Source organism: Hyperolius riggenbachi, chromosome 6, assembly GCF_040937935.1.
Source record: "Hyperolius riggenbachi isolate aHypRig1 chromosome 6, aHypRig1.pri, whole genome shotgun sequence".
Classification (NCBI taxonomy): domain Eukaryota; kingdom Metazoa; phylum Chordata; class Amphibia; order Anura; family Hyperoliidae; genus Hyperolius; species Hyperolius riggenbachi.
This window is the reverse complement of record NC_090651.1, coordinates 324,249,791-324,262,637: the sequence shown is the minus strand read 5'-3', so window position 1 is coordinate 324,262,637 and position 12,847 is coordinate 324,249,791. Positions and strand designations below refer to the sequence as shown.

The following is a 12,847-nucleotide window of genomic DNA, read 5'->3' as shown; positions in this document are numbered from 1 at the left end:
AGCGCTTGTGCTATTCTAACCCTATCGCAGTGATCTCACTGCTGCGATTGCTGCAGATCGCGGGCGATTAGCACCAATTGCAAAACGTGTTACCATCAGCATTTTGCTGCGATTCCGGAGCAATCGTGATACAGTGCTTAATAAAGCGCTGATCGCAATCGCTAATCGTTGTAAAATCACTTGCGCAAAACAGTAGCGCTGAGCGCTACCGTTTTTTTTGTGCTTTTAAGTGTGACTGAGCCCTTCCATAGAATGCATATTCCAGACCCCATGCCTAGACTCCTGTGCTAGAAGCATCTAAACTTGGAAGTCAACATGCTATATGTTTGTTTTGACAGAAGTAAAACAAAAATGAAGCAGGCTCAGAACCGTGGAGAGGGCATACAATTGTTATTATGTATTTGTATAGCACTGATATCTTCCACACAGTACTATACAGAGTACAACAAACAAGCTATGTTACTAACTGTCCCTCAGAGGAGATCACAGTCCAATCCTTACTATAGTCATCGGTCTCTAATAGAGTCAAAGGCCAATTCTGGAGGGGACCAAATGAAATTCAAGTATGTTTGGGGGTGTGGAAGAAAACAAGTGTCCGCAGGAAACCCAAGCAAAACATGAGGAGAATGAACAAGCTCCATGCGGATAGTGTCCTGGTTACGGTTCCAAGCTTGGATACTAGCGCTGCTAGGCAAGAGTGCCATCCAGTGTGACACCCTGTAACAACGTCCTTCCTTGTATAAAACATAGATAGGACTCAAACATATATGACTCCATGGCCCATATGCAAATCACTTTTTCTCCTGATTTATTTCCTAGGTGATAATTTTTGATCTTCTCTTTAAAATAACTTTTAAGCACTTTGTAATTTAAAAAGTACCAAACAGTAGGTGAAAAAGTACTATCTAAATCAGGGGCGGCGCCAGGGGGGTGCAAGGGGGTGCTCGAGCACCCCCTAGAATTGTCCAAGCACCCCCAAAGCACCCCCTGGAGTGAACTGACTTCAGGCGTCTAAAAGACTCCAAGTCAGTTCACACAGCGGCAGCACGGAGCAGCAGGCAGGGCTACGGTAAGATGGCCGCCCGGAGCCCTGCTCTGCAGACTTCGAGTCTGCAGTGCATGGCTTCGGGCGACCATTTTCCCGTAGCCCTGCTCTCTGCATGCAGGCAGGAAGTCTCGTCGTGACGTCGGGAAGGAAGAGGATCGTGGGCGCGCGGGCGCTACGCGCCACAAGGAGGTCGGGACAGGAGGTCGGGAAAGAAGGTCTTCTGGCTGTAGGTGAGTAAATGGGTTTTTCTTTTCTTTTTCAGGTGGTGCTTATTGGGGTCATATCTGCTACGGATTGTGCATATTGGGGTCATATCTGCTACGGATTGTGCATATTGGGGTCATATCTGCTACGGATTGTGCATATTGGGGTCATTTCTGCTACCGATTGTGCATATTGGGGTCATTTCTGCTACGGATTGTGCATATTGGGGTCATTTCTGCTACCGATTGTGCATATTGGGGTCATTTCTGCTACCGATTGTGCATATTGGGGTCATATCTGCTACCGATTGTGCATATTGGGGTCATTTCTGCTACCGATTGTGCATATTGGGGTCATTTCTGCTACCGATTGTGCATATTGGGGTCATATCTGCTACGGATCGCGCGCCGCAGGTCGTCAGCTCCCCCGGAAATTGGTCCAGCACCTGCATAGCACCCCCTAAAAAAAATTCCTGGAGCCGCCACTGATTTAAATTATTCTCAGTATTTTCTTGCTTGCTGGTGTTTGGTGATTGAAAGTCGATTGACTAGTGACCCACACACTACAAACGATATCCTATGTGATTCACCTTCACATTCTATCTGACCGATGTTGTGTCTCCATGCTCTGCATGCAAAAATCGATTCAGAGTCGATCGAATAACATGTAAATCGTAGCCAATTCCTGTGCTGGTGGATTCGACATGAAATCAACCACTTTTCATCGATTGGGAATTCTGGAACACAATAATTTCTCTCTCGATTCTATAAAATGATTGAATGGTCGATCGTATAGCCAAATCGCTAGATGTATGGCCACCTTAAGTGTCAGTCCACTTTTTGGGTAGTCATGGGTAAGTGTAAAGGAATGAGGCCACCATAGACTCAGTTGTCTTTATGAGGGGAAACACACATATAAGATCTCAAGTAAATCTGGAGGGGCGTTTCTCTGATGCATTCTATTTGTACATTGTCACAGCAGCCTTACCATCAATCTGAGTTACAAACATCCACTACAAGATCCAGAGATCTTGAAACCAGAGATGAAAAAAAAGTTTTATACATACCTGGGGCTTCCTCCAGCCCCATCCGCTTAGATTGCTCCCGCGCCACCTTCCTCCGCTGCCTGCAGCTCCGGTCCCGGGTCCCATCACTTCCTCCAGTCGCGGCCAGTCTGCCCAAGAGACGTGCGCCCTCTACGTTCCTCTCCGGCGGCATCTCAGTAAGTTGTTAGGTATGCATATACCTCCCAACTTACCGAGATGAGAAAGAGGGACACTTTCGGACATGCCCCTACCACAGCTCTAACCACGCCCCCACCACACCCCTAGCAACGCATACCACTAAAAATTCATAAACAAAATAATGTTATTTTAGAATTCAAACCACACTGGTCCATTCTATCATCACTCGTTTTTTTCATGTTAACATTTGAAATTAAGAAACACTGTATATCAATTTAAAGGATGGGAATAAAGTTTAGAGTCAATTGAACACATTTTTCAGAAGTAGAACAATACGTATATTTACATGGCTCTGTTGTACATCAGTCCAGAAAGAGGGACAAATGAGGAAGAAAGAGGGACAGAGGGATTTGGTTTCCAAAGAGGGACTGTCCCTCCAAAAGGGGGACAGTTGGGACTTGGGAGCTATGAGTATGTGGCTGCTGGACACCCAACGCAGCAAACCAGCAGGTAAATATTCACTGTTCTGCCATGCTTACTCTGCATGGGGGGTGCCACACAAAGTGGGGGGAAGGTGGGTTATGGAATGGGGACTCCATGATAATTTTGCTTGGTTGACCGGGGTGTGATTGTTGCATCCCTGATTAGAGGAATCCTTCGTTCTGATGTAATTCCAACAGGGAAGTCAAAATATCCATACAGAGTACTTCACACAGGGTCTGACTCGTACTTTGGTCCCCACACAGTGAAAGCAGCACTGCTGTGCTGACTCTCGGGTTAAAAATGAAGCTGAAATATTCATTGTATAAAATTGCTATTCTCCACAAGCCCCTTAGTGATGTATTTTATTTATTACTAGCTGATGACCCGGCATTGCCCGTGTATACATTTGGTTGTTGTTGGCCCAATGTTTCTAACCTTGACCTTGACACACAGTCACTCAATAACCAAGTTTGTGAGCATGGTTGTGGTCCTTGGCATCGGTGATTTAAATTTTCCTATTGAAATGAAACAAATCTGATTGGCTGTTTATGGCTCTGCTCCCTTTTCTGAATTTGAACTCCAATCACCCAATGACCAACTGTACCAGGTTTGAGGCCTCTGCTATTAACAGTGTAAGAATGGCAGCAATGTAAATACCGTAAATACCATATTCCCCTTGAAAATCAATAGGTGAATATTTATTGGCTGTTGTAGGCTCCACCCACTTTTCTGAATATTAATCCCAGTCACCCAGTGGCCAACTGTGTGAGGTTTGAGAACAATCAAAAATGTAGGAATGGCTGCAGTTTATATTTCCCCATGTAAAAAGTTAGTTGTTTTGGCTCCGCCCACTGGTTCTAACCTTGACATATAGTCACTCAATGACCAAGTTTATGAGCTTTGGGGTCCTTGGCATCAATAATTTGCATTTTCTCATTGAAATTAAACAAATCTGATTGGTTGTTTGTGGCTCTGCCTCCTTTTCAGAATTTGAACCTCACTCTCCCAATGACTGACTGAAGAAGATTTTAGGCCTCTTTCATTAACAGTGTAAGAATGGCAGCAATGTAAATATCCCCCTTGAAAATCAATAGGTGAATTTTGATTAGCTGTTGTAAGCTCTACCCACGCTCCTGACGAGTAATCCCAGTCACCAACTCTGTCAAGTTTGAGAACCCTGCCATTAACAGAGTAAGAATGGCTGCAGTTCTAACCTTTACATACAGTCACTCAATTACCACATTTATGAGCTTTTGAGTTTCTCGACATCAATTATTTAAATTTTTCCATCGAAATGAAATAAATCCGATTGGCTGTTTGTGGCTCCGCCTACTTTTCAGAATTAGAACCCCAGTCACCCAATGACTGACTGTACCAGGTTTGAGGCCTGTGAATTCTGATTGGCTGTTGTAGACTTCACCTACTGTCCTGAACATGAATCCCAGTCACCCAGTGACCAAGTGTGCCAAGTTTCAAAACCCTGCAATTAACAGTGTAAGAATGGCTCCGTTTACATTTTTCCATTTAATATGAATGGCTAAAATTTGATTTGCTGTTTTATGCTTCACCCACTTTTCCTGAATTTGTTACTTAGGTTACCAAGTGTCCAACTGTGCCAAGTTTGAGGACTCTGGCTTTATTACTCTGAGAATGATAGCCTTTAACATTTTTTCCATTGACATGAATGGGTGGAATCTGATTGGCTGTTTGTAGCTCTGCCCAGGTGTGCAATGGGGACACGAGACCCCCAGCCCAGAACATATCTTCCCAGGTAGTAAGGGATCTGTATACCAAGTTTCGTTGAAATTGGTCAAGGCGTTTTTGCACACAATTTTATATACATAGAGAGATTTTTGTGGGGGTAAAGCAGGCAAAATGTTGGGCCAACAGTTTTGCTTGCGACTTTTCGTTAAAGTCATTTTTGCATTGAAAAAGAATACTATTTTCATTTTCAAGATAATATTTGCGAAAATACATTGTATTCTCACTAAATGGAAAATTCAAGGAAAATGCAAAAACATTTTTAATTGTAACACGAAAATTTGCAGAAAATGCAAACATTTTTTTATTTCAACATGAAAATTAGCAAAAAATGAAAAAAAACACAAACTTTTTTCAAAATTATTTTCGATGGACAGTCAAATTTTACAATATTTTCGTGAAAATTAATGCAAAAAAAATATTGGCGTTTTCGCTCATCGCTGTTGGCCGCCATATTGTGACAGCTATGTTAAAGGTCATCCAATCTTTTATACAACATTACCACTAGAGGTGGGCCCTCAGAGCAGTGCCTTGGATCCAAGCTAATCAAAGACTACTTACATTCTGATGTCCAACCTGGCCCTGATACAAAAGTGAGGGGAGAGGACCTTTGTATTTAGTCTGTGAGACTTGGCAAGCTCTCTGTAACGGAATATGTCCTCAGGTTCAGAGAATACATTGAGCAATGACTTAGCATGATGAAAGAAAACAAGGCCAGACAAGAATGGTGGTATGACCACTGAATATCACCACATGTTATATCACCTCAGTTGGCAGTCAGCCTGAACAAGATGAGGCAGACCGGCTGCTAGATCTGTCAGGTGACGTGTAAGAGTTTTGCTCAGGGCCGGATTTCTGGAAAGGCCACATAGGCTTGGGCTACAGCCCAAGGGGGCACCTGGACAGGAAATGGGGTTGCTGCATATGAAAGTGAAGGGAGTAACAAGAGGAAAAGAGAGGCTGATGCTCAAGGGAGCTGTACATAAAAGATAGAGGCTCCATACGTAAATGTAACACATGGAAGAGGGGGCTTCTTATGGAATGGGAGGGCGGTTACTACACATGGACGGGGAGCCCCAACATACTTGGCCTAGGGGCAGGGCTGGTTCTCTCATGAAGCAAGGTGAAACATTTGCATCTTGTTGTTTGACCCTTAAATGAAGGGCCCTCAGGTTGTGAGGGTCACCAAGGATAGGCAAGGGAAGGGGTGTAAACATTGGGGGACCCCATGGTTTATAGTTAAGCCCCTGCCAGTACAGGTTTGCTTTTTTATTTATTTATTTCATTTATTTAAGTATTTATATATAGCTCCCAACTGTCCCTTTTTAGGAGGGACAGTCCCTTTTTGGGAGCCCTGTCCCTCTGTCCCTGTTTCACCCTCATGGGTCCCTCTTTCAGGACTTTGTCCCTCTTTGTATGTAAATATATATATATTTCTATACTAAAAATATGTTTGATTGACTCTAAACTCCCCACCTGTAAATTGATATATTACTAATTTTAAAATGTTACTATGAAGGAAAATGAACCAGGATAGAAAGGACCAGTGTGGTTTGAATTAAAAAACAACATATGTTTCTTATGAAATCTTTATGGTATGCGTGACTAGAGGTGTGGTGAGGGCATGGCCAGGGGTGTAGCATGGGAGTGGCTTAAGTGTCCCTTTTTCTCGTCTCAAAAAGTTGGGAGGTATGATATAGCACCGACATATTATGCAGAGCTGTACAGAGTATATTGTCTTGTCACTAACTGTCCCTCAGAGGGGCTCACAATCTAGTCCTTACCATAGTCATATGTCTATGTATGTATTGTGTAGGGTATGTCTAGGGCCAATTTAGGGGAAGCCAATTAACTTATCTGTATGTTTTTGGGATGTGATGGAAACTGGAGTGCTCGGAGAAAGCCCATGCAGACACATGGAGAACATACAAACTCCTTGCGGATGTTGTCCTGGCTGGGATTTGAACCAGGGACCCAGCGCTTCAAGGCGAGAGCGCTAACCACTACGCCATCGTGCACACAAAAAAGTAATAATAGCTTATCCTCATCAAACTATACATTAAGTTCTGTGCTTTAAAAACTATGGATGAGGTGTTAGCAAGGATAACAATACATGTACCGGTAATAAGTAATACAGCTTACCAACTTAGCGGTATTTGGAGAGAAGCCCTTTCACCCAGTATTGGCTCATACATGTGGCTGGATTTTAAGGGATCTTTATGTTTTAGTGGAACATGATTAAAGCAACAAAGTAGATTATTAGTCATAAAATCACTGCTTCTCCAAACTTCTAGGAAATGGGAACAAAGGTTGTTCTACTTCCCGTCACCGAACAAACAGCTATAATCTATGTGCCTTCTGACACAGTCGTAGCCCTTGTTTAGTAACTGAATGAACTGCAGATAACTGATTTGGGCACAAACAAAACAGCAGGCGAAATATTATACAACCATCTGTCTCATAAAATTAACTCCCTCCTGACTGCGTAACGCCAATCGGCAGCGGGAGGGTGGCACCCCCAGGACCGCCTAGTCTTGGGGGGGCGGAGATTAGCAGGGATCGCACGAGTGGATGTGCGCGCATCTCCCAGCTGAGTGACGGAGCGGAGCTCCGAGGTCAGCCTTCTAGCCCGCAAAATAAAAAAAATGATTTTTTTTTTAGTTGTACATTTTAGCGCAGCACTGTACAGGGGACAGCTTAGTGACAAAGCTGTCCCCTCGAGTGGCTCACAATGTGGTCGAGAGGGGATCAGTGATTGGATCTTGGGGGCGAGGGAGGGAAATAAAAAGTAAATAGACATATTTATAAAGAAAAAACTAAGACTAAAGTTAATTTATAAAAAAAAAAATCGCAGCAGCAATCAGATGCCACCAACAGAAATCTCTGTTGGTGGCAAGAAAAGAAGGCAAGATTCAGTTGGGTGGTACGTTGTATGGCCGTGCAGCACACTGTTAAAGCTGAGCAGTCCTGAATTGTGAAAAATCGCCTAGTCAGGTCAATAGGGGGTGTAAGCCTGTGGTCCTCAAGTGGTTAAAAGACCCCTGATCAGCACTGATCTGCCAAGCACTGATCTGAAACAGGTCAGTGCTTGGCAGCAGTATTTTAGTTAGTCTGGAGATTACCGGTATATTTATTTAGCATCTTTTACTAAATAGGCCACTGCAGCTTTAAGGCCTCGGTGCAGGGCCCCACAACTCAGCACAAAAGTGATCCCCCTCCCCCCTTTTCTGCCCACCAACAGAGCTTTCTGTTGGTGGGCTGTGTTTGTTTCCCAATGTCTATATATTTAAAAAAAATTGTTTATTTTTTAATACATTTATTTTTAAATTTTTTAACCCTCTCTTTCCCCCGCCGGCCAGTTAGCGTGATCGGCTGTCATAGGCTTCAGCCTGACACGGCTGTCCCTAGTACAGTGCCGCCTTAGATCACAGCGCTGTACAGTGTAATTAGACGGTGGTTTCGCCGGGAGGCTGATGAAGGAGCGGAGCTCCATCATTCAAGCAGGGAGGCACAAGCATTGGGGATGCACAGGCATTGGGGATGCACAGGCATCGTCGCACGCGATCCCCTGCAATCACCGACCCTAGCAAGGGAGTCTTGGCGGGGGGGGGGGGGGGTGGTTAGGGTTAGACACCACCAGGCTGGTCTATGTGTTAAGCACAGCCAGGGGAGGTTTTAGGGTTAGGCACCACCAGAGAGGATTTTAGGGTCAGGCAACAGGGGGGGGGGGGGGGGGGGGAGGGGGGAGGTGGGAGGTTAGGGTTAGGCATTAGTAGTGGGGGGTTCTGTGTGAGAGTAGGGTAAGGTTAGGCTGTAGTAAAATATTGCTAAGATTTTCTACTGTTTTATTATTTATTTTGTTAATTTTTGGCAATATCGTTATAGTCGGTACTTATGGTTTACATGTTTTTGGCTTCACCCCATTCCCAGGTCAAAGCGGTCTTTATCGTTTATAAAGATTTCTGCTTCACCCTGCGCCCATTTTTCCTCATGCCTCTATTTCATGCATGCCCTGTAATATCATTGCGTGCATGAAAAAGGGGTGCCAGGAAAAAAGGGCCCGGTGGATAACGAAATCTTAATAACGATAAACATCGTTGTGGAACTTGGTTAACAGTAAATACCGTTTTAAAAAACAGGCTGGAGATAATAACGAAAACATTTTTAACATTAAAATCGTTATGTAATTCAACAATACGGCTTAACCCAACCCTACTCTCAGACAGAACCCTCCCCTAGTGATGCCTAACCCTGTCCCTAACTACTCCCCCTGGTGACGTCTAACCCTAACCACCCCCCCCCTTCCCCGGTAGTGCCCAACCATAACCCCCCCGATGGTGCCTAATCCTGACCACCCGGTGGTGCCTAACCCTAACCACTCCCTCTGCAGAAACACCCTTTTACACATAGAAATGATAATATCTATGATAATGTAAAATCTGTACATACAAACAAAATAATGTGACAAAAATTATAATGTTGCAAGCTTCGAAAATAATATACTTCAAAAACTGTAATGTTCTAATATTGTAAATAATATTTATCAGGTGCCCTTTTTTCTGCTTTTTGTGCTGTATGAACGATAATTGCATTAGAGTCTTTGGCGGCGCCCTTTTTTCCTGCTACCGTGTGTTTCTATATTTTCTCTATGTTTTTGTAGCTACATTATTTTCCATTCACTGCATCAACCAACTTCCGTGTTGTGGGCCTTTTTCCCACCGTATGTGTCTGTAAGAGAATGTATAAGCACAAGCAACTGGTGTATCATACATGTATGCTATTTCCCCTGAAAATCCATTGTAGCGTTCAAACCTACGCAATGCAATGGTTTTGTTTACTGTTTACGGTTTCTAAACGTACCACAGGATACATTTCTTCCCCAAAGCACGTTTATACATTGTGAGGGGTTCTAAGAAGCACATGAGAAAACACACATTGATACATAAAAATGCGCACATCGCTCCGAAATATAATGCTCATAAAAAACATGATTCAACCATGCTATCACATCTGCATTTTACATCATGAAGTCGACGCACCAAGAGCCTGTAGGCACAGGTGTCCTGGCACCCCAGACTTTGCCCTCCATGAAACGACCATCCCCCACTGAACCACATCATAAGTGTACTGGCTGGTCCAACTGTCACTTTTCCCTTACTTCCCTTGCACGTCATAGGTAGCTACAGGTGTCCCTTAATACTGAGAGTAGCTCTGACTACCTAATGCTAAGTAGCTAGAGGTACTCATCGACTGAAGGGAGATCTCCTGCTTAGAGCTGGGTGAGTAACCTCTCATTTACGCTCTGCTGGGGACTCTGTATAAGGAAGGCGGGAGGGAGGCACAAGGGGTGGAGAGTGAGCCACCTTTTTATCTGCAGGCGCCTCTAGGCACGTGCCTACAGTGCCTTATGGTAAATCCGGCCCTGGGACGCACACTTTCCTTGACTTCACTGAACTCTTTCTGTTATCTCCATTATTCTTTCTGTACAGTTCGGGGGTTCTGCTATGTAAATTGCTTTCTGTTCAGCAGTAAAGGCCCGTATCCACCCTTGCAATTTTTACGATGATTTTACCGATGGCCGGCGATTTTTTGAGCAACGAGCGGTCGTTTGCACAATCTCTCTACGTTGGTACAGGCGCACGATCACGCGTTTGTCATTTAGCATTGCACGGCGATAACGACCGCCATGACGGAACGGATCTTTAGCATTCTCGATGACTCCAATGCAAAGTACCGCGATCACTTGAAGTCTTGTTCGCGCACGGCGTGTAATGCTGCGTGACGTCGTGCATACCCGCCGGCCTGAAGATGGAGGAAGATGGATTGCGGGAGCGCTTGTCGTCAGGGATACATCACTGGATCCATCCCCCTGCATTGCGAGGTGCGTATGTAGCTTTAAACTCTTTCTTGTTTCACTGAGACTTTTCACTGAGGGCCCTTTTCCACCAGCGCTGGCTGAATTGCAAAAACGCAAACCGCTAGCGATTTTACAATCGCTACGGTTTGCTTTTTAACATAGGAATCGCGGTAGGTCATTTCCACTACCGCGATTCGTTTTTTACTTGATCGCGATCGCGCCGCGGAGCGACTTTTGCCGCGATTTTGCTATGCAGTGCATAGCATAGCAAAATAGCGGCCGCGAACGTCGGGGAATCGCCGCTAATTGCGATTCAGCAATCGCTAGCGTTCAGCGTGAACGCTAGCGATTGCTAGTGGAAAAGGGCCCTGAGAGAAAAATAAACACCATTTGTAAGAGCATCTCAGATAACTAATCTTGTAATCCTATTAGCAGCAATTGTGACCAACCTTCCCCCAGCTGTTACAGCAGCACTGTATTATCCCTGGTCCCAGACATGGTCTGCAGGCAGGAGGAAGCTGTGATATGATATATGTGCTCTGCAGATCCTGGATGTAGTCCATTCCTCCCTCACTACTGAGATATGGAGCGGAGGAGGGAACATACCTGGAGTGCCAAATAAAACATAAAAGGATTATGAGCCGATAACACAGAACATTTAAGTGCACCATGAAAAAAAAAGCAAAAACCAGTAAGATGACAGACTGAACACACAACAGTCCAGAAGTGAATAGTTAATAACTGCACAAAGATAAAAGTGTAAAGAAATCACTTAGGCCCGGTTCACATTAGTGTTCGCTATCCGGATTTTCCGGATCTGATCCGGACCGCATACTGTACAAACGGAACGTACGTTCCGCATAGCAATGCAAAGGCTATGCGGACGTTCACATACGTACGTTCCGTACAGTACGAAGCCAGACCGGATCCGGACTCCGGACAGTTTTCCAACATGCGCTATTTTTTGGGTCTGGATCTCCGGCCCACGCACCCGGACCGGAACCGGACCTGAGCCTGACAGCACCATCCGGAACACAGAAACCAATGGGGAATGGAAGGGACAGGACACACTGCCTACAAAAACCTGACGTTCTACCCCACTTCCTATGCGTATCCAAGCGGCCATTTCGGATGGGGACACATGGGCCAAGCATGTCTGGAGTGGAGCAACAGTGACAGACGTGCTGGAGCTGTTTGGCAGAATGTCGGAGGTGGAGGTGAGGCCTACAGCAGAGGAACCTGATTCTACAGGTGCACCAGGTGCACCTTCTGCTGACCCCAACATTTTTTTCTTTAAATGTAACTATTTTTTGCCCACGGATCCGGATGGCAGCCTGATGCATGCCTGATGCAAACGGACCGGATCTGGATCGGAACCGTATGGTTCTGATCAGTGGCGTACCTAGGGCATTTGACACCCGGTGCTGGGTATTAAAAGACACCCCCCCCCAAAAAAAAATGGGCGTGGCTATAAATTGCGGCGCGCAAGGCGCGCTGTGGTGGAAAATGGGCATGGCCATGACCAGATGAGGGCAGAGCTAACTAATTTAAAGTGAACCCGGGATAGGAGTGATATGGAGGCTCTACCCCCAGGAGGGGGAAGCAGGGCTAGATGGAGGAGCTGTAGAGGCAGCGGTGGGGAGGGGGGACATATCCCCCCCTCCCTCACCTGGGACCCCTCCTTCTGCCTCTCTCTTCCCCCTCCAGAATAGCGGCCCCAGTATAGCTAGTATAGTTGCCCCCAAAATACCTAGTATAGTTGCCCTTAGTGTAGGTAATATAGTTGCCCCCAGTATAGCTGCCCCCAGTATAGCTAGTACAGTTGCCCCCAGTGTAGCTAGTTGCCCCCAATGAAGTTAGTATAGTTGTCCCAGTATAGCTAGTATGGTCGCCCCAGCCAGTATAGCTAGTGTAGTTGCCCCCAGACAGTATAGCTAGTATAGTTGCCCCCAGCCAGTACAGCTAGTATAGTTGCCCCCAGCCAGTACAGCTAGTATAGTTGCCCCCAGCCAGTATAACTAGTATAGTTGCCCCCCAGCCAGGATAGCTGCCCCCAGTATAGCTAGTATAGTTGCCCCAGCCAGTATAGCTAGTATAGTTTGGTTGCCCCCAGTATAGCTAGTATAGTTTAGTTGCCCCCAGTATAGCTGGTATAGTTTAGTTGCCCCCAGTATGGCTAGTATAGTTGCCCCCAGTAAGCTAGTATAGTTGCCCCCAGTATGGCTAGTATAGTTGCCCCCAGTATGGCTAGTATAGTTGCCCCCAGTATGGCTAGTATAGTTGCCCCCAGTATAGCTGGTATAGTTGCCCC

General features: G+C 45.3%; 1 protein-coding gene across 1 annotated transcript in view; it reads left to right on the top strand.

Moving 5' to 3' along the window:
• LOC137522889 (apolipoprotein C-II-like) overlaps positions 1-12,847 on the top strand; it is a 596,236-nt gene that overhangs the window by 437,842 nt on the left and 145,547 nt on the right. The gene's annotated exons all lie outside the window — the stretch shown is intronic.